General features: G+C 43.8%; 1 long non-coding RNA gene across 1 annotated transcript in view; it reads right to left on the bottom strand.

Moving 5' to 3' along the window:
• Window positions 1–10,322: 10,322 nt before the first annotated feature.
• The window catches only part of LOC122552415, an 18,629-nt gene continuing 10,485 nt past the window's right edge, over window positions 10,323–18,466 (bottom strand). Inside the window, exons 2-3 of the long non-coding RNA XR_006312381.1 lie at window positions 10,538–10,663; window positions 10,323–10,361 (exon numbers count right to left, since the gene is read on the bottom strand). This is a non-coding gene — a long non-coding RNA (uncharacterized LOC122552415). The remainder of the gene's footprint in view (window positions 10,362–10,537; window positions 10,664–18,466) is intronic.

Here is an 18,466-nt window from a genome sequence, read left to right as displayed (position 1 = left end):
AATCGATTAAGGAAAGTCATCACGGATTTGGTAGAGGAAGATACTGTCCGATGAATTCAGATGAATTTTTTGAAATGGTGTCTAAAAATATTAATGAGTGCAGTGCAGATGATGTGGGTTGCATGGAGTTCATTAAAGCCTTTGACAAGATCCCACATGGAAGGCTGGTCCAAAAGGGAAGAACCCATGGGATCCGAGGCAAGTTGGCAAATTGGATCGACAATTGGAGGGTTGTTTGTGATGAGAAGCCTTTCACCCGTGGGTGTACCATAGGGATCTGTGCAGGAACTATCGCTGTTTATGATGTACATTAATAACTCGGATGTGAAAGCAGAAGGTATTATTATGAGGTTTGCAGATGACAGGAAAGGTGAGGATGTTGTTCACAGTGAGGGGGATGGTCTCAGGCTGCAGTCTGAAGGTTGAGGCTGGGACAGAATTTCAAGACAGTCATTTCAATCGACAAGGCAGGCAAGAGCACAGCAGGCAATGAGGGGAAACTGATGAACTAAGCTGCATTTATTTTGATGGAAAAGGCCTGACAGGGAAACCACATGAACCCAACGCATGGATGGGAGCATGGGACTAGAACACCATACGTATTACAGAAACACAGCTCAGGGAGGGACAGGACTGGCGGCTCAATGTTGCAGGGGACAGATGCGACAGGAAGGATAAAAGGGGAGGCAAGTGATGTGGCGGAGTGGAGGTTTAGATTGGTGAAAACATAACTGCAGCACTTAGAGAAGATATTCCTGGGGATCGCCCAGTGAAGATATACGAGTGGAACTGAGAAATAAGAATGGGTCATCAGTTTGATATGACTGTACTACAGGCCCCCAATAGTCAGCGGGAAATTGAGCAACAAATTGGTCGGGACATCTCAGATATCTGTAAGAATGATAGGGATTTTGACTTTCTAAACCAAAACTGAGACTGCCAAAGTGTTCTGAGCTTCGATGGGAGGGATTTGTTCAGTATATTCAATAAAACTGTCTCCGTCAATATGTAAATGACCCGACTGGAGAAAGGAGTAAAACCTGACCTCCCCTTGGGAAGCAAGGTAGGGAAAAGTGCTTGAGGTGTTAGTGGGGTAAAGTAACCAAAATCCTATTGATTTGAAAATGGCTATGGAAAATTGATAGGCCTGGTCCACAAGTTTAAGATCAAAATTGGCCTTGCCCCAGTCCAGAAGGTATTAGTCAAGAGATTTTAAAAGTTGATATTTGAAGGCTATTTACATGTAAAGGGACCTCAAGCAGGTGGGAAGCTTTCAAAAGAGAGAAAATGAGAGTTCTGGGCCAGCATATTCCTGTTAGTGTGAAAGACAATGCTGATCACAAGTAGGAAACGTTGCATGACAGGGGATATTGAGGTTATGGTCAAGACAAAAGGGGGAACATGTCATATATAGCCAGCTGGATTAAGGGAATTTCTTGAAGAACACTGCAGGCGGATTAATACTCTTAAGAGGGAAATCAGGAGGCCCCAAAGGGGACCTGAGAAAGCTTTGGAAAACAAAGTTCAGGAAAATCCACAGAGATTCTACAAGAATATTAATAAAAAAGATTAACTCGGGACAAAATGTGGCCCCTTAAAGATCAATGGTGCCATCAATGTGTGGAATCACAGGAGATGGGTGACATCTTAAACAAAAAAAATCACGTTAAAACTTACTGTGGACAAAGGCTAGGGAAGTCAGGGAAATAAACAGTGGTACCTTTAAAAGTGTCCACGTTACAGTGCAGGAGGTGCTGGAGGATTTATAATCCATAAAAACAAGGCAATTTCTTGGAACTAATCAACTTTGTCCCTAGATATTAGAGGAAGTTAGGCACGAAATTAAGGAGTCCATCACAGAGATATTTCTATCACTGACAGCCACAGGTGATGAGCTGGGAGCCTGGAGGGTAGCTAATGTTGTTCCAGTATTTAAGAAAGGCTGCAAAGGGAAAGCCAGAGACCTAAAGACCAATTAGCTTGGTGTCAGTCGTGCGAATGTTGTTGGAAGCATTTCTGTGGGACATGAGTTACGTGCATTTCAGAAAGTAAGGATTGATTAGAGATAGTCAGCACAGCTTTGTGTACACGCAATAGTGTCTCAACAATGAATTGAATTTGTTGAAGAGGTGACTAAGAAGACAGACAGAATATAGGAGTCATTGTTAGTAGCTTTGTGGATGATAACATTCGTGTTATAGTGGGCAGGGAACACAGATATCAAAGGGGCTCTTGAATAACTGGGCCAATTGGCCAAGGAATGAAAGATAGAGTTTAATTCAGGTGTTGGATTTTGTTAAGACAAACCAAGGAGGACTAACACAGTTAATGGTAGTGCCCTGGGCAGTGTTGTCAAATAGAGAAAGACGAAGGAATGCAGCTACATTGCTCCTTGGAAGTGGCATCACAGGTGGACAGGGCTGGGAAAACGGATTTGGCACACTTGCCCTCATGGGTCAGAGTATTGAGTACCTGAGTTGGTACATCATGATGCAGCTATACAAGACATTGCTGGGTCCCCAGTTGGAGTACTGTGTAGAATTCTGATCATCCCAATTTAGGAAGCATTTTCTGAAACTGTATGCGGAGCAAAGATTGACGAAGATGTTACTGATACTGGAGGGGTTGACTTTCAAGGATAGGGTGGATAAGCTGGAAAGCAAAACGGGGGAATGAGATAGTTTTGGCAGATGAGGTTTGAGGAGAATGCAAGGAAATTCTACAGCATACAAGCACAAAAAAGCAACTCGAGAGACAACAAGGCCCTTCATGTGTGGAACTACAGGAGATGGGCGAGACCCTAAATGAAAATTCCATGTCAGAACATACTGTGGACAAAGACTAGGAAACAAAGGGAAAGAAACAGCGATGGCTTGTAAAGAGTCCCCATTACAGAAGAGGTGGTGCTGGAGGTCTTAGAACACAAATGTAGAGAAAGCCCTCTGTCTTGAACAAGTGTATTCCAGAACATTGGAGCAAAATAGTGGCAGGGACACGTGCAGAAATATTTATATTATTATCCTTCGTATTTTCATTGGGAGTGACCTTATAAAGGCTTATAAAACCATGAGGGGTACAGGTAAGTTGAATAGTGAAGGTCTCTACCCCAGGGTAAGGCAGTCCATAACTAGAGGGCAGAAATATGAGATGGGAAAGGGAAGACTTAAAAGGATCAGAGGAAAACATTTTTCTCATGGAGCAAAGTGCACGAGTTGAATGAGCTGCCAGGGGAGGTGATGGGGAGAAGCACAATGACAACATGGAAAAGACATTTGGGCAGAAACATGGAGAGGAGAAGGTTTGAAGGGATACGGGCCAATTTCAGGGAAACGCGACTCGTTCAGGAACCGTGTTCAGCATCGACTAGTTGTATCAAACCAAAGGTTCTATTTCCGTGCTGCATGACTCTGTCATTGTAGGAGGACACGACCGAGATAAGGCCCGTCGTAGACACCTAAGCAAGTTACAGCGGTAGGGATGGTAGGCTGGAATGCAGTTCATTTCAAACCTGTGGAGGGACTATAGCCATGGGAGGAGGTAACAGGGACAGAAACTGTTATATGAGTTAAAGATTATTGAAGACATCGGTCCATGCGACATGCCATACATACAGTATTGGAGGGAGAACACAGAATGGAAAGATCCCAGGCAGCATTGCCACCCTCTCGTGGGAAGCCTGCTTTCCCCTCTGTTGGCCTGATGCTCACTGAGACAGCACAGGCCTGGATTGATAACTGCCACACTCTCGATGCTGACTCAGTACAACAAAACTTACAGTAGTGGCGGTGATTGAGCCTGAGGTGTGTTTATCTATGTCATGTCTTGTTAGCCGATGTATGGAGCCCTGTAATTGTTCTACTCTGTTCATTGTGAGTGATCTTACCTCACTGCAGGATTTATTGAAGGCTCCACATCTCCCTTCCCTTTGTCTCTCTGGCTGACCAACCATCTTCAATTTGGCGATGGATGAGACACCCAGCAGCTGTGAAGTCTATTGAGTCAGAACCTTCTTGAGTACCTACAGGAGATAGAAAAATAGGCAGAATGGGAATTTATACTGATGTAGTGAGAGTTACGCATGGAGGATGGTCCCGAGTAAAACAGAGATCTGGAAAATCCCAGACTTCGTCCCTGCCGTGCTGCTGCGTCTCGCTGGAGTGGAGAATTCTGTTGTCTCAGGATCTGGAGTAACTATAATAGCGAGGGGCATTGACAGAGGCAGCATTTAGACCCACACAGTGAGGGATACCATATGGAGAGATACTGAGTGATATCACCAGAGTGCTGGAAGGTATCAGGCTCAAACGATCATGTCAGAAGGCTTCAGAATCAAGCAATTGTCTGGGAAGAAGGGGTTCTGCTTCATGATGGTATAACTGATCAGGAGTGAGCAACCAGTGAGAAGGTTAAGTGATGGCTTAGTGGCATTGTTGCTAGAGCATGTATCTAAAACCTCAGCTATTGTTCAGGGGAGACAAGTTTGAATCCCACCACCAGAAATGGGGGAATTTGAAATCAATAATTTTAATGGTAATAATTAATAATAATTAATAAATAACTATGAGACAATTTCCGATGTACAAAAAATCCAAAAACTTGTCATTTCGAGAAGCACATCTGCCTATCCTCACGTGTGCTGCACAACATAGTCTACAAAAAATCCAAAAACTTGTCATTTCGAGAAGCACACCTGCCTATCCTCACGTGTGCTGCACAACATAGTCACAGCAGTGTTTGTCCCTCAATGACCCTCTGAAATGGCCAAGCAAGCTATCCAGTTCAAGGGCAGCTAGGGCTAGACAAGAAAGGTTGGTCAGACAGAGACACCAACATCCCACGAGTTAATAAAAACAATCCCATTGCACTGGACCCCACTGGACTCATGATGGGACCAGTGTCCTACCAATCATGTTGGTAGGATTATGGACAGGGCTGTAAACTGATAGAGAAGATGCAGGGACAGGGTTCAGGTGAAAGGAGCTTTCCAAATCCAAACAGAAAAGGTGAAACATTGGAACAGCACGGTGATGTGGCTGAAGATAAGGAGAAAGGAAGAGAATGGGAAAAAGTTTAGTTTAAACTGTACATCAGTGAATCAGTTTTTGACAGGAAATTGTGGGAAAGAGTAAATTATATTTTGTTTGGAATGGACCAAGTCTCTGCAATAAGGTAGATGGATTTGTGACACAAAGTTAAAAGAGATTTAGACACCAGGGAGACATGGTTTCAGGGCGAACAAAAGGTGGGACATAAATATTTAATGGTTCACAACCTTGTGGAAACTCAGGCAAAATGGGCAATGCTAACAACAATGGATAACAAAGGTATTACAGAGAAAGCATTTGGCCTCAGATCATGAAGTAAAATCAGTCTGAATGCAGAACAGTTTTAGCCACCGAACAGCATTTCATTGCTCGTCACTGCAATAAACAGGAATCAATTGGAATTTTTAATAAAAGCATTGTGTTAATTTTGGGAAACTTTAATATTCCCAAAATCTGGGACATTCACACTGACAAGAGAGATATTGGAAGAGAAGCTCAGAGAATTGTTTTTTCAGTGTATCTTTGAATAACACATTGTGCGACTGGTTAGGGACGTATCTATTTCAGAGCGACCGTTGTGTGATGAAACTTAGTGAATGAGGAATGTCACTTGGAGAGATCCTCTAGGAAGTTGTGATAAAGTGCAGTTTAAAGAAATATATAGTTTTAAAGTGAATCACAGAAAGGACAGGCTACAACTAGAAAAACAAAATAGCCAATTCCATGAGTTTGAGAGGAGAACTGACCAAGGTAAACAGGCTAAACAGACCAAAACATGTACCTGCAAATGAACAGTGGAAAACATTTGAAGGAATCATTCAAATAAAGGACATTCCATTGAAACAGACATAACTTCAATAAGAAATCCCCACTGGTCCCTTACTCAGGACAAAAGGGTACATACTAAATTATTAGGCTGAGAAGATCACCAAAAAGTACTTAAAATCCTGAAGTTAGAGAGTGTTTTAGAAGTAAGTTTAAAAGGGATTGCAATGGGTCTGCGAGCAGGGGGAGGGCATTGGGAAGGGGAAACATTGTCAGGGCATATTGAAACGATAGTAACAGGAAGAATTGAAGGTGCTGGTGGTGATGAGAGTGTTACAGAGAGTGGTCAGGGCCTGAACGGTGTTACAAAGTTTATAAGAAGATTTGTAGCTCGGGCGCTCGTTGTTGTGCTTCTGTTCGCCGAGCTGGGATTTTGTGTTGCAGACGTTTCGTCTCCTGTCTAGGTGACATCCTCAGTGCTTGGGAGCCTGCTGTGAAGCGTTTCTGTGATGTTTCCTCCGGCATTTATAGTGATTTGTGTCTGCCGCTTCTGGTTGTCAGTTCCAGCTGTCCGCTGCCGTGGTTGGTATATTGGGTCCAGTTCAATGTGCTTATTGATTGAATCTGTGGATGAGTGCCATGCTTCGAGGAATTCCCTGGCTGTTCACTGTTTGGCTTGTCCTACAATAGTAATGTGGTCCCAGCCGAATTCATGTTGCTTGTCATCTGCGTGTATGGCTACTAAGGAGAGATGGTCGTGTCGTATCGTGGTTGATTGGTGTTCATGGATGCGGATCATTAGCTGTCTTCCTGTTTGTTCTATATAGTGTTTTGTGCAGTCCTTGCACGGGACTTTGCACACTACATTGGTTTTGCTCATGTTGGGTATCGGGTCCTTCGTCCTGGTGAGTTGTTGTCTGAGAGTGGCTGTTAGTTTGTGTGCTGTTATGAGTCCTAGTGGTCGCAGTAGTCTGGCTGTCAGTTCTGAAATGCCCACACATCAAGAGCATTTCCGAACTGACAGCCAGACTACTGCGACCACTAGGACTCATAACAGCACACAAACCACCATACATCAAGAGTATTTCCGAACTGCGGCGGACACTACATAGGACAAACAGGAAGACGGCTAACGATCCGCATCCATGAACCCCTTTTGCACCCTCTCCAAAGCCTTCACATCCTTCCTATTGTGTGGAGATGAGAACTGCACGCAGTACTTCATATATGGACAAACAAACGTTTTATACAATTACAACATCAGATGCAAACCACGATAGTCAACGTTGTGACAGATGAAGGCCAGTGTTCTATTTGCTTTCTGTAGGAGGGGCTTACAGGGATAGACAGGACTGTCGAGGTTGACAGGAATGAAGGAATTTAGTATCTACTGGAGAAGTTTAGGGAATAGGGTGTTAGGGATCAGAGAACCTGACAGAGACAGAGGGAATGGTGTGGATGAGAGGAGATTCCACACAGAAGAAAGATGATCCGGAATGGAGGAAATTACAGAGATCATTTCTACACCATGGATCAGGATTGTTGCCTGGGACCCCCTGGGCTGTCTAAGTGAGGACCAGTACAGCAGAGGGGAAAGAAGGTCCCTCACAAAATAGTGGGATTGAAACCTCGAATGTAGCTGTTCCTTGGCCAGCAGTGTATCTATGCCCTATACCTCTCAGCCATGTTTCTGTTATGACTGGAATATCCCAGTCCCCAGAGCCAATCCATGCTCTGAGCTCGTCTGCATTACCAGTCAGGCCTCGTGCACTGCCAGTCAGCCCACCTGCCCACCAACCACCACGGGATACTGGTGCACCTCTGGTTCAAGTCCAACCCACCCTCCCACCACCTTTGACAGGTCACATCTACCCCAGAAGAAATCCTAATGATCCAAAATCTGGAAACCCTGCCCCCTCCACCAGCTCATCAGGCACACATCAATCTGGCCTATCTTTCTATCTCTATCCGCACTGCCACGTGACACTGGGAGTAACCTGGAGATTACTAGCCTTGAGGTCCTGATTTTTAACTTCTTCCCTAACGCCCGAAACACATTTCACAGGACCCCATCCCTTTGTCTACCTCTGTCATGTGGGCCAATGTGCATAATAACTTCTGCCTGTTTCCCCTCCCCTTCAGAATGTTCAGTAACCGCTCAGAGACGTCTTTGACCCTGGCACACGGGAGGCAGCACACCATCCTGGGGTCTCTTCTGCGGCCACACAGTCTCCTGTCTGCCCCCCTCACAACTGAGTATGCTATAATTAGACAGGATGTGGCAAACAGAGACTGGCTTGAACTACCTGCAGTCACGGCTCTATTTGGAAAGTGGAGCATTTTAAAGTGATGCAGTGAGGATCCATGGCCAGTGTGTTAATAAAATGAGTTACAGAGAAAACCCAGGTAATTATAGAGCTGTGAGCCTTAATTTGATTCTGGATAAAGTGTTGGAAAGGCTTATAAGAGATTGGATTTATAACCATCTGGAGATGAATTAGTTGATGAAGGATAGTCAACACGGATTTGTGAAGGGTCAGTCATGCCTTGCAAACTTCTGAGTTCTTTGAGAAGGTGACCAAAGAAGTGGATGAGGGTAAAGCAGTTGGTGTGGTGTTTTTCGATTATACCAAGGCGTTTGTTAAGTTTCCCCATGGTAAGCTATTGCAGACAATACAGAGGCATGGGATTGTGAGTACTTTCGCAGTTTGGATCAGAACTTGGCTCAGAATTTGAAAGAAGATAGAGGGTAGTTGTTGATGGGAAATATCCATCCTGGCGTTCAGTTAATAGTGCGGTAATGCCACGATCTGTTTTGGATCCACTGTTGCTTGTCATTATGCACATGGATGAGGGCATTGAAGGATGGGTTTGTAAAGTTGCGGATGACACTAAGTTTGGTAGAGCTGTGAATAGTGACGCAGAATGTTGTAGGTTAGAGAGAGGCATAGATAAGCTGCACAGCTGGACTGAAAGTTCACAAATGGAGCTTAATACGAAAAGGTGTGAGATGTTTCACTTTGGAAGGAGTAACTGGAACACAGAGTACTGGGCTAATGGTAAGATTCTTCGTAGTATTGATGAACAGAGAGATCTCTATGTCCACCTACATTGATCCCAGAAAATTGCCATTCAGATTTGATAGTTTGTTCAGAAGGCATTTGGTGTGTTACCTTTTATTAGTAGAGGGAGTGAGTTTCGGAACAATGAGATCATGCTGCAGCTGTACAAAACTCGCGGTGGCCACAACTGGGTATTGCGTACAGTTCAGATAACTACATTATAGGAATGATGTGTAAGCTTTGGAAAGGATACAGAGAAGATTTACTCGGACGTTACCTGGTCTGGAGGGAGATCTTACAAGGAATGGCTGAGGGACTTGAAGCTGTTTTTGTTTGAGAGAAAACGTTTGAGGCGAATTAATTGAGACACATAAGATAATCACAGGGTGAGATGGGTTGAGAGCCTTTTCCCTTGGAAGACAATGCCTAGCACGAGGGGAGATAGCTGTAAATTGACGCGAGATAGATGTAGGACAGATGTCAGAGGTAGCTTCTGAACTCACAGAGTAGTAGGGGCGAGGAACTCACTGCCTGCAACAGTAGTAGACTCACCAACTTTAAGAGCATTTAAATGGTCATTGGATAGGCGTATGGACGAGCCTGGAATAGTGTTGGTTGGTCGTGCTTCAGATTAATTCCAGAAGTTGGCACAACATTGAGGGCCGAAGTGCCTGTAGTGCGTTGTCATGTTCTATGTTCTAGAGAGCATAAATCTGAAGTGAAAGAGGAAAGACTTTAAAGAAATTGGAGAACATTTTTAACACAGAACATGGTGCAGGTATGGAATGAGCTTCCAGGGGAAGTGGTAGAGAAAAGTACAAAAACAACATGTAAAAGACATTTGTGCAGGTACATGGAGAGGAGATGGTTTGAAGGGATATGGGTCAAATGCAGGGGAATGCGTCTCATTCAGGGACTCTGGTCTGCATGGACTGGTTGGACCGAAGGAACCGTTTCTGTGGTGCATGACTTTGCATCCAGTTAAAAAGGAGGAGATTACCAAGATAAGGCATAATGTAGACACTGAAGCAAGTTTCAGAGATAAGGATGGTAGTCTGGAATGCAGTCGCTTCAAATAAGTGGAGGGACTATCAGGAAGGGAGGAGGTTACAGGGACAGGAACTGTCATAGAAATTACAAATTATTGAAGACACTGGTCCAAGAGACATGCCATAGATAGTGTTGCAGAGTAGTGAGTCTTAGTACAACAGAACTTAAAGTAGGGGTGGGGATTGTGCGTATAGTGTGGCTGCACTCTGCCTCCCCTCCAACATTGTATCTGTGTCATGTCTTGTTAGCCCATGTTTGGAGCCCTCTCATTGTTCTTTGCTCTGTGCACTGTGGGTGATCTTACCTCACTACAGGATTTATTGAAGGCTCCAGATCACCCTGCCTTTAGTCTCTCTGGCTGACCAACCATCTTCAATGTGGTGATGAACGAGACACCCAGCAGTTGGGAAGTCTATTGAGTCAGGACCTTCGTGAGTACCTACAGGAGACAGAAGAATAGACACAATGGGAAATTAGACAGATGGATTGAGTGTGACACAGGGAGAATGACATTGAGCCCCACAGAGATCTGGAAAATGGAGCGATATTAATTAAGAGCCCCAGACTGCTGGAAGATGTCAGGATCACACAATTGTGTCGGAAGAATGGATTTACCTTCATGAAGCCCTGGTATCAGTGCTCAGGGATGAGCAACCTTTGAGCGGTGAAGTTATGCCGTCATGGTATTGCTCGAGAGAACCTCAGCTAATGTTCAGGGGAGGCAGATTTGAATCCCGCCATCTAAAATGGAGACATTTGAAATAATAATACTCCATAAATAAGTATAAAACCATTGCTGATGTACAAAATATCCAAACAATTGTCCTTTCGAGAAAGACATCTACCCATCCTCACGTAGTCTGCATGACAACCCCACAGCAAAGTGTTTGCCTCTCAATTACCATCTGAAATGGCCGAGCAAGTTACTCAGCAAACCATTGCTGATGTACAAAATATCCAAACAATTGTCCTTTCGAGAAAGACATCTACCCATCCTCACGTAGTCTGCATGACAACCCCACAGCAAAGTGTTTGCCTCTCAATTACCATCTGAAATGGCCGAGCAAGTTACTCAGCTCAAGGGCAGCTAAGGCTGGGCAAGAAAGGCTGGTCAGCAAGAGACACCCACATCCCGTACCTGATTTAATAAGTAATCCATTAGGATGGTCCCATTGGAAGCATGCTCGGAGCAGTGTCCTGGCCAATCATGTTGGTAGGTTTATGGACAGGGCGTTAAACTGACAAAGAGGATACAGGGACAGGGTTCAGGTGAAAGGAGCTTTCCAAATCCAAAGAGAAAAGCATCGGAACAGCATGGGGATATGGCTGAAGACAAGCAGAAAGGAACAGGAATGGACAAAACTTAACTCAAGTCGCACAACAGTGAATCGGTTTTTGACAGGAAGTTGTGGGAAAGGGTAAACTTATTTTTGGACTAGACAAAGTCTCATCAATAAGGTAGATGGATTTGTGACACAAAGTTAAAAGAGATTTAGACACCAGGGAGACAGGGTTTCAGGGCGAACAAAAGGTGGAACATAAATATTTAATGGTTCACAACCTTGCGGAAACTCAGGCAAAATGGGCAATGTGAACAATAATGGATAACAAAGGTATTACAGAGAAAGCATTTGGCCTCAGATCATGAAGTAGAGTCAGTCTGAATGTAAATTCTGGCTACTATTTGCCAACGACATTTGCAGCAGAATAGTTTTAGACCACGGTTTATTCACACACAGTATAGAATATTCTCAGGCCACAGGAGTATTCACAAACATGATTGGCCATTCACATGCCACAGGATTATTCACACACAGTATTGACTATCCTCAGGCCACAGGTTTATTCACACACAGTATAGAATATTCTCAGGCCACAGGAGTATTCACAAACATGATTGGCCATTCACATGCCACAGGATTATTCACACACAGTATTGACTATCGTCAGGCCACAGGTTTATTCACACACAGTATAGAATATTCTCAGGCCACAGGAGTATTCACAAACATGATTGGCCATTCACATGCCACAGGATTATTCACACACAGTATTGACTATCCTCAGGCCACAGGTTTATTCACACACAGTATAGAATATTCTCAGGCCACAGGAGTATTCACAAACATGATTGGCCATTCACATGCCACAGGATTATTCACACACAGTATTGACTATCCTCAGGCCACAGGTTTATTCACACACAGTATAGAATATTCTCAGGCCACAGGAGTATTCACAAACATGATTGGCCATTCACATGCCACAGGATTATTCACACACAGTATTGACTATCCTCAGGCCACAGGTTTATTCACACACAGTATAGAATATTCTCAGGCCACAGGAGTATTCACAAACATGATTGGCCATTCACATGCCACAGGATTATTCACACACAGTATTGACTATCCTCAGGCCACAGGTTTATTCACACACAGTATAGAATATTCTCAGGCCACAGGAGTATTCACAAACATGATTGGCCATTCACATGCCACAGGATTATTCACACACAGTATTGACTATCCTCAGGCCACAGGTTTATTCACACACAGTATAGAATATTCTCAGGCCACAGGAGTATTCACAAACATGATTGGCCATTCACATGCCACAGGATTATTCACACACAGTATTGACTATCGTCAGGCCACAGGTTTATTCACACACAGTATAGAATATTCTCAGGCCACAGGAGTATTCACAAACATGATTGGCCATTCACATGCCACAGGATTATTCACACACAGTATTGACTATCCTCAGGCCACAGGTTTATTCACACACAGTATAGAATATTCTCAGGCCACAGGAGTATTCACAAACATGATTGGCCATTCACATGCCACAGGATTATTCACACACAGTATTGACTATCCTCAGGCCACAGGTTTATTCACACACAGTATAGAATATTCTCAGGCCACAGGAGTATTCACAAACATGATTGGCCATTCACATGCCACAGGATTATTCACACACAGTATTGACTATCCTCAGGCCACAGGTTTATTCACACACAGTATAGAATATTCTCAGGCCACAGGAGTATTCACAAACATGATTGGCCATTCACATGCCACAGGATTATTCACACACAGTATTGACTATCCTCAGGCCACAGGTTTATTCACACACAGTATTGACCATTCTCAGGCCACAGGATTATTCACACACAGTATTGACTATCCTCAGGCCACAGGTTTATTCACACACAGTATAGAATAGTCTCAGGCCATAGGATTATTCGCACACAGTATTGACCATTCTCAGGCCACAGGATTATTCACACACAGTATTGACTATCGTCAGGCCACAGGTTTATTCACACACAGTATAGAATATTCTCAGGCCACAGGATTATTCACACACTGTACTGACCATCCTCAAGCCACAGGATTATTCACAAACAGTATTGATCATTCTCAGGACACCTGATTATTAACAAACCATTTTGATCATTCTGAGGCCTCAGGATCATTCCCACACAGTATTGAGCATCCTCAGGCCACGGGTTTATTCACATACAGTATAGAATATTCTCAGGCCACAGGAGTATTCACAAACATGATTGGCCATTCACATGCCACAGGATTATTCACACACAGTATTCATCTTACTCAGGCAACAGGATTATTCACACTCTGTGTTCACAATCCTCAGGCCAAAGGATAATTAACACTCAGCATTGACGATCCTCATGCCACAGGGGTATTCACACACTATTGACCATCTTCACGCAATAAGATTAATTCACACACAGTGTTGAGTATCCTGAGGCTACAGGATTATTTACACACTGTATTGAAATTCTCAGGCCGCAGGATTTTTCACACGCTGTGTTGATCATTCTCAGACCATAGGATAATTTACACAAAGTATTGAACAACCACAGGGTTATTCACATAGTATTGACCGTCCTCAGGCCACAGTAATATTCACACACAGTGCTGAATAATCTCAGGCCACAGGAATATTCACACACAGTATTGTGGCATTCACAGTTCCCAGGAATATTCACACACAGTATTGACCATCCTCAGGAAAGAATCATTCAAACATAGTATTGGCCATTGTGAGGCCACAGGATTATTTACACACTGTACCGAAATTCTCAGACCTCAGGATTTTTCACACTCTGTATTGACCATTCACATGCCACAGGATTATTCACACTTAGTGTTGACCATTCACATGCCACAGGATTATTCACACACAGCATTGATCATTCTCAGGCAACAAGATTAATCACACTCAATGTTCACAATCCTCAGGCCAAAGGATAACTAACACTGAGCATTGACCATCCTCAGGCCACAGGGGTATTCACACACTATTGACCATCCTCAGGTCACAGGATTGTTCACACGTCATATGGGCCATTCACAGGCGACACAGTATTGATATTCTCAGGCCACTGGAGTATTCACACACTGTATTGACCATTCTCAGGCCACAGGTGTATTCACACACAGTATTGACTATCCTCAGGTCCCAGAAGTATTCACACACTGTATTAACTATCCTCAGGTCTGACAGCAACAGGAGTAGATCTGTTAACCTTAAAGGCATTTAAATGGTTATTGGATAGTCATAAGGAAGAGAATGGAATAGTGTCGGCTACTTGGGCTTCACATTTGTTCCACAGGTTGGTGCAACATCGAGAGTCGAAGGGCTTGTACTGCGCTGCCATATTCTATGTTCCAGAGGGAATAAATATGAGGTGAGAGAAGAAAGACTTGAAACGGATTGGAGGAGAACATTTTCCACACATAGAATGGTGCAGGTATGGAATGAGCTCCTGGGGGAAGTGGTAGAGCAAAGTGCAATAACAACATGTAAAAGACATTTGGGCAGGTAAATGGAGAGGAGAAGGTTTGAAGGGATTTGGGTCAAATGCAGGGAAACACGAATTGTTCAGGGACTGTGGTCAGCATGGACAATTTTGATCGAAGGAACTGTTTCCGTTCCATATGACTCTGTCTCCAGTTATTGGAGGAGGAGACTACTTAGATAAAGCATGTTGTAGACACTGAAGCAAGTTACAGCGACAGGGATGGTCGTTTGGAATTCAGTAAATTTCAAATATGTTGAGGGACGATTGGGATAGGAGGAGGTTGCAGAGATAGGAACTGTTAGAGGAGTTACAAATTATTGAAGACACTGGTCCACAAGACATGCCATAGATGCAGTGTTGGAGAGTAGCAAGTCTTAATGCAACAGAACTTAAAGGAGGGATGATGATTGTGCGTGGGTTGGGCATGTCCTGTACACCCCCTCCAGAACTGTATCGATGTCATTTCTTGTTAACAGAGGTTTGGAGCCTTCTCATTCCTCTCTTCTTGGTTGTCGAGGCTGGATGAAGTTATCAGTACTGAGGGTTGCAGAGTAAGCAAGTGGTTAGCACTGCTGCATCACAGTGCCAGAGACCCGGGTTCAATTCCCGCCTCAGGCGACTGACTGTGTGGAGTTTGCACGTTCTCCCCGTGTCTGCGTGGGTTTCCTCCGGTTGCTCCGGTTTCCTCCCACAGTCCAAAGATGTGCAGGTCAGGTGAATTGGCCATGCTAAATTGCCTGTAGTGTTAGGTAAGGGGTAAATGTAGGGTATGGATGGGTTGCGCTTCGGCGGGTCGGTATGGACCTGTTGGGCCGAAGGGCCTGTTACCACACTGTAATGTAAAAGAAAAGACTCTTCAGACTGGTTACAGGCAGAGTGAGTTGTCGGGACTGGAAAAGCTGACAGTCCTCAATGGGATGGTACACATTCACGGATGGTGTTAGTTACTGCAGGAGGTTACAGAGTTAAGAAGGCGAGTAGTGATGGGAGGAGGTCACAGAGATAGACAAGATTGCAGAGATTGGGCGAGGTTACAGAAATGGGGAATGGTCACGTGGCTTCATAAAGTTACACAAAGGGAGGATGGGTGGAAAAGGCTGTGGGAGCTGGTTGAGTTTGTACAGATAAGCAGGTTTATAGGGATGGTACAAGGTTCAAGGGAGTAAGGTGCTGTGTGATAGGATGGAGGAGTGCTGTGGGGACTGGAGAAGGTTGCAGTGACATCATGTGATGGAAAGGCTTGAAGAAGGTACACAGATGGAGAGGGTGGTAAGGTCTGGAGGATGTTACAGAGACAGAGTGGGCTGCAGGTACTGGACAAGTTGACAGAGATAACGATTAGGTAGTGTTTTGGGGATAATTACCATAATTCTGTACGTTTTGAAGTCATGATGGAAAGAGCTAAGGATCATGCAGAAGTTGTGTGTCGAAATTTGGGGAAGGCCACTTATTATTTCATTATTACTATCATTGATCATTATTAGTAGCATTAGACAGGATGTGAAAAATAGACTCGGAGGAACTATTTGCAGTCGAGTCTACAATTAGAAAGTGGGAATATTTTCATGTGATACAGTGAGAATTCAGGGCCAGCGTGTGTCATGAACAATGAATGACAAATACAGCAAGTCCAGTGAATACTGATCAAGTGATAAAGAAAATACAGTGCTATAAAACCAGGTGAAGCCCTTCACGACTATAGAGAGTGCAAGGTGTCCTCATAAATGAGGGGTACACAATGGCCATGAAACCTCCTTGGCAAACACTAGTAAGGAAAAGCTACAAGATATTATATGACTATAGTTAGAGTAAGAGGATTCCCAGCTAAAGAGTGGGGCCTGTTAGAAACCAAAGGGACAATCTGTCCATGGAGCCAGAGGAAGTAGGTGAGGTCTTCAATGAATGCTTCCCATCTGTATTCACACAGGAGAAAGACATTAGAGTAAGAGGATTCCCAGCTAAAGAGTGGGGCCTGTTAGAAACCAAAGGGACAATCTGTCCATGGAGCCAGAGGAAGTAGGTGAGGTCTTCAATGAATGCTTCCCATCTGTATTCACACAGGAGAAAGACACTGTCACCGGGGCTTTCAGTCGGGATGGTGAGGTTCGAGAACATGTTAAGATAAATAGAGATGAGGCATTACATGTTTACGCAGGCATAAAGGGGAAGAAATACCTAGTGCCCAATGAAGTGTACCCCAGGCTGCTATGGGAGGTCTGGGAGGAGATTGCTGGGTGGATATATTTAATACTTTGCTGGCCACAGGGATGTTGGGAAAATATTGGGAACATTTCTGAGGGACAGGATCGATCAACATTGAAAAGGCAGGAATGGATTCAGGACAGATTTGGTAAAGGAAGATCCCGTCTGATGAATTCAGTTGTGTTTTTTGAAATGGTACCTAAAAACATTTTGAGAGCAGTGCAGATGATGTGGTTATCATGGAGTTCAGGAAGGCCTTTCACAAGGTCCCAGTCAATATGTACATGACCCAACTGGAGAAAGGAGAGAAACCTGACCTCCTCTTGGGAAACAAGGTAGGGAATGGGACTGAGGTGTTAGTGAGGGAGCAGTTCAGCAAAGTGACCACAATTCAATTAGTTTGAAAATAGCTTTGCTGAAAGACAGGCCTGGTCCAAAAGTTAAAGTTATAAAATGGGACAAGACAAATCTTGATAGTATTAGACATGAACTTTTTTGAAGTTGATGAGAGAGACTATTTGCAGGGAAAGGGAATTCTGGCAATTGGGAATATTTTAAATGTGAGATAAAAGTACCGTTCAGCACCAGCATATTCTTGTTAGTGTGCATCTCAATGCTGACAGCATTCGGAAACACTGGCTGTCTACTGAGACTCAGGTCAAGGAAAAGGGAGCACTCAGGTATAGGCAGCTAGATCAAGGGAATAGCTGAGAAGCATCAGAGCTGTAGGAATACATTTTGGATTGAAATAAGGAATGCAAAAAAGGGCCATAAACTAAAGTTGGCAGATAAAGTTAAGGAGAATACAAAGAGATTCTACAAGTGTATTAAGAGCAAAAGAATAGCTCGGGACAAAACCGTATCCTTAATTATCAATGAAGCCAACGATGTGAGAAACTACAAGATCCTAAACAAATATTTCACTTTGGAGCTTACTGTGGTAAGGCCTGGGGCACTCAAGGAACTAAACAGTGTTTGGCCTGACCACTATTGGAATACTGTGTGCAATTCTGGTCTCAATGCCATCGGAAGGATGTTGTGGAACTTGAAAAGGTTCAGAAAGAAATGAACAAGGATGATGCCAGGATTGGAGGGTTTGAGCTGCAGGGAAAAACTGAATAGACTGGGATTATTTTCACTTTAACGTGGGACGCTGAGGAGTTATCTTATAAAGGTTTTTTTAAAATCATGATGAGCATGGATAGGGTCAATAGATAAGGTCTTTTCTCCAGTCTGTGGGAGGTGAAGAGTCCAAACCTACAGGCCATAGCTTTAAGGTCCGAGGGAAAGATTTTGAAGGGACCCAAGGGACAGCTGGTTCCTGCAGAGGGTGGCGGGTGTATGGAATAAGCTGCCAGAGGAAATGGTGGAGGCTGATAGAAATATATTTAGCAGGCATCTGGATGGGTATATAAATAGGATGAGTTTAGAGGGATATTGGCAAAATTCTGGCAAATGGATGACAAACATCATGGAAGAGTTGAACCAAAGGGTCAGTTTCC

The sequence above is a fragment of the Chiloscyllium plagiosum genome, chromosome 8 (assembly GCF_004010195.1).
Source record: "Chiloscyllium plagiosum isolate BGI_BamShark_2017 chromosome 8, ASM401019v2, whole genome shotgun sequence".
In the NCBI taxonomy this organism is placed as follows: domain Eukaryota; kingdom Metazoa; phylum Chordata; class Chondrichthyes; order Orectolobiformes; family Hemiscylliidae; genus Chiloscyllium; species Chiloscyllium plagiosum.
This window is presented reverse-complemented; position numbering and strand designations above follow the sequence as displayed.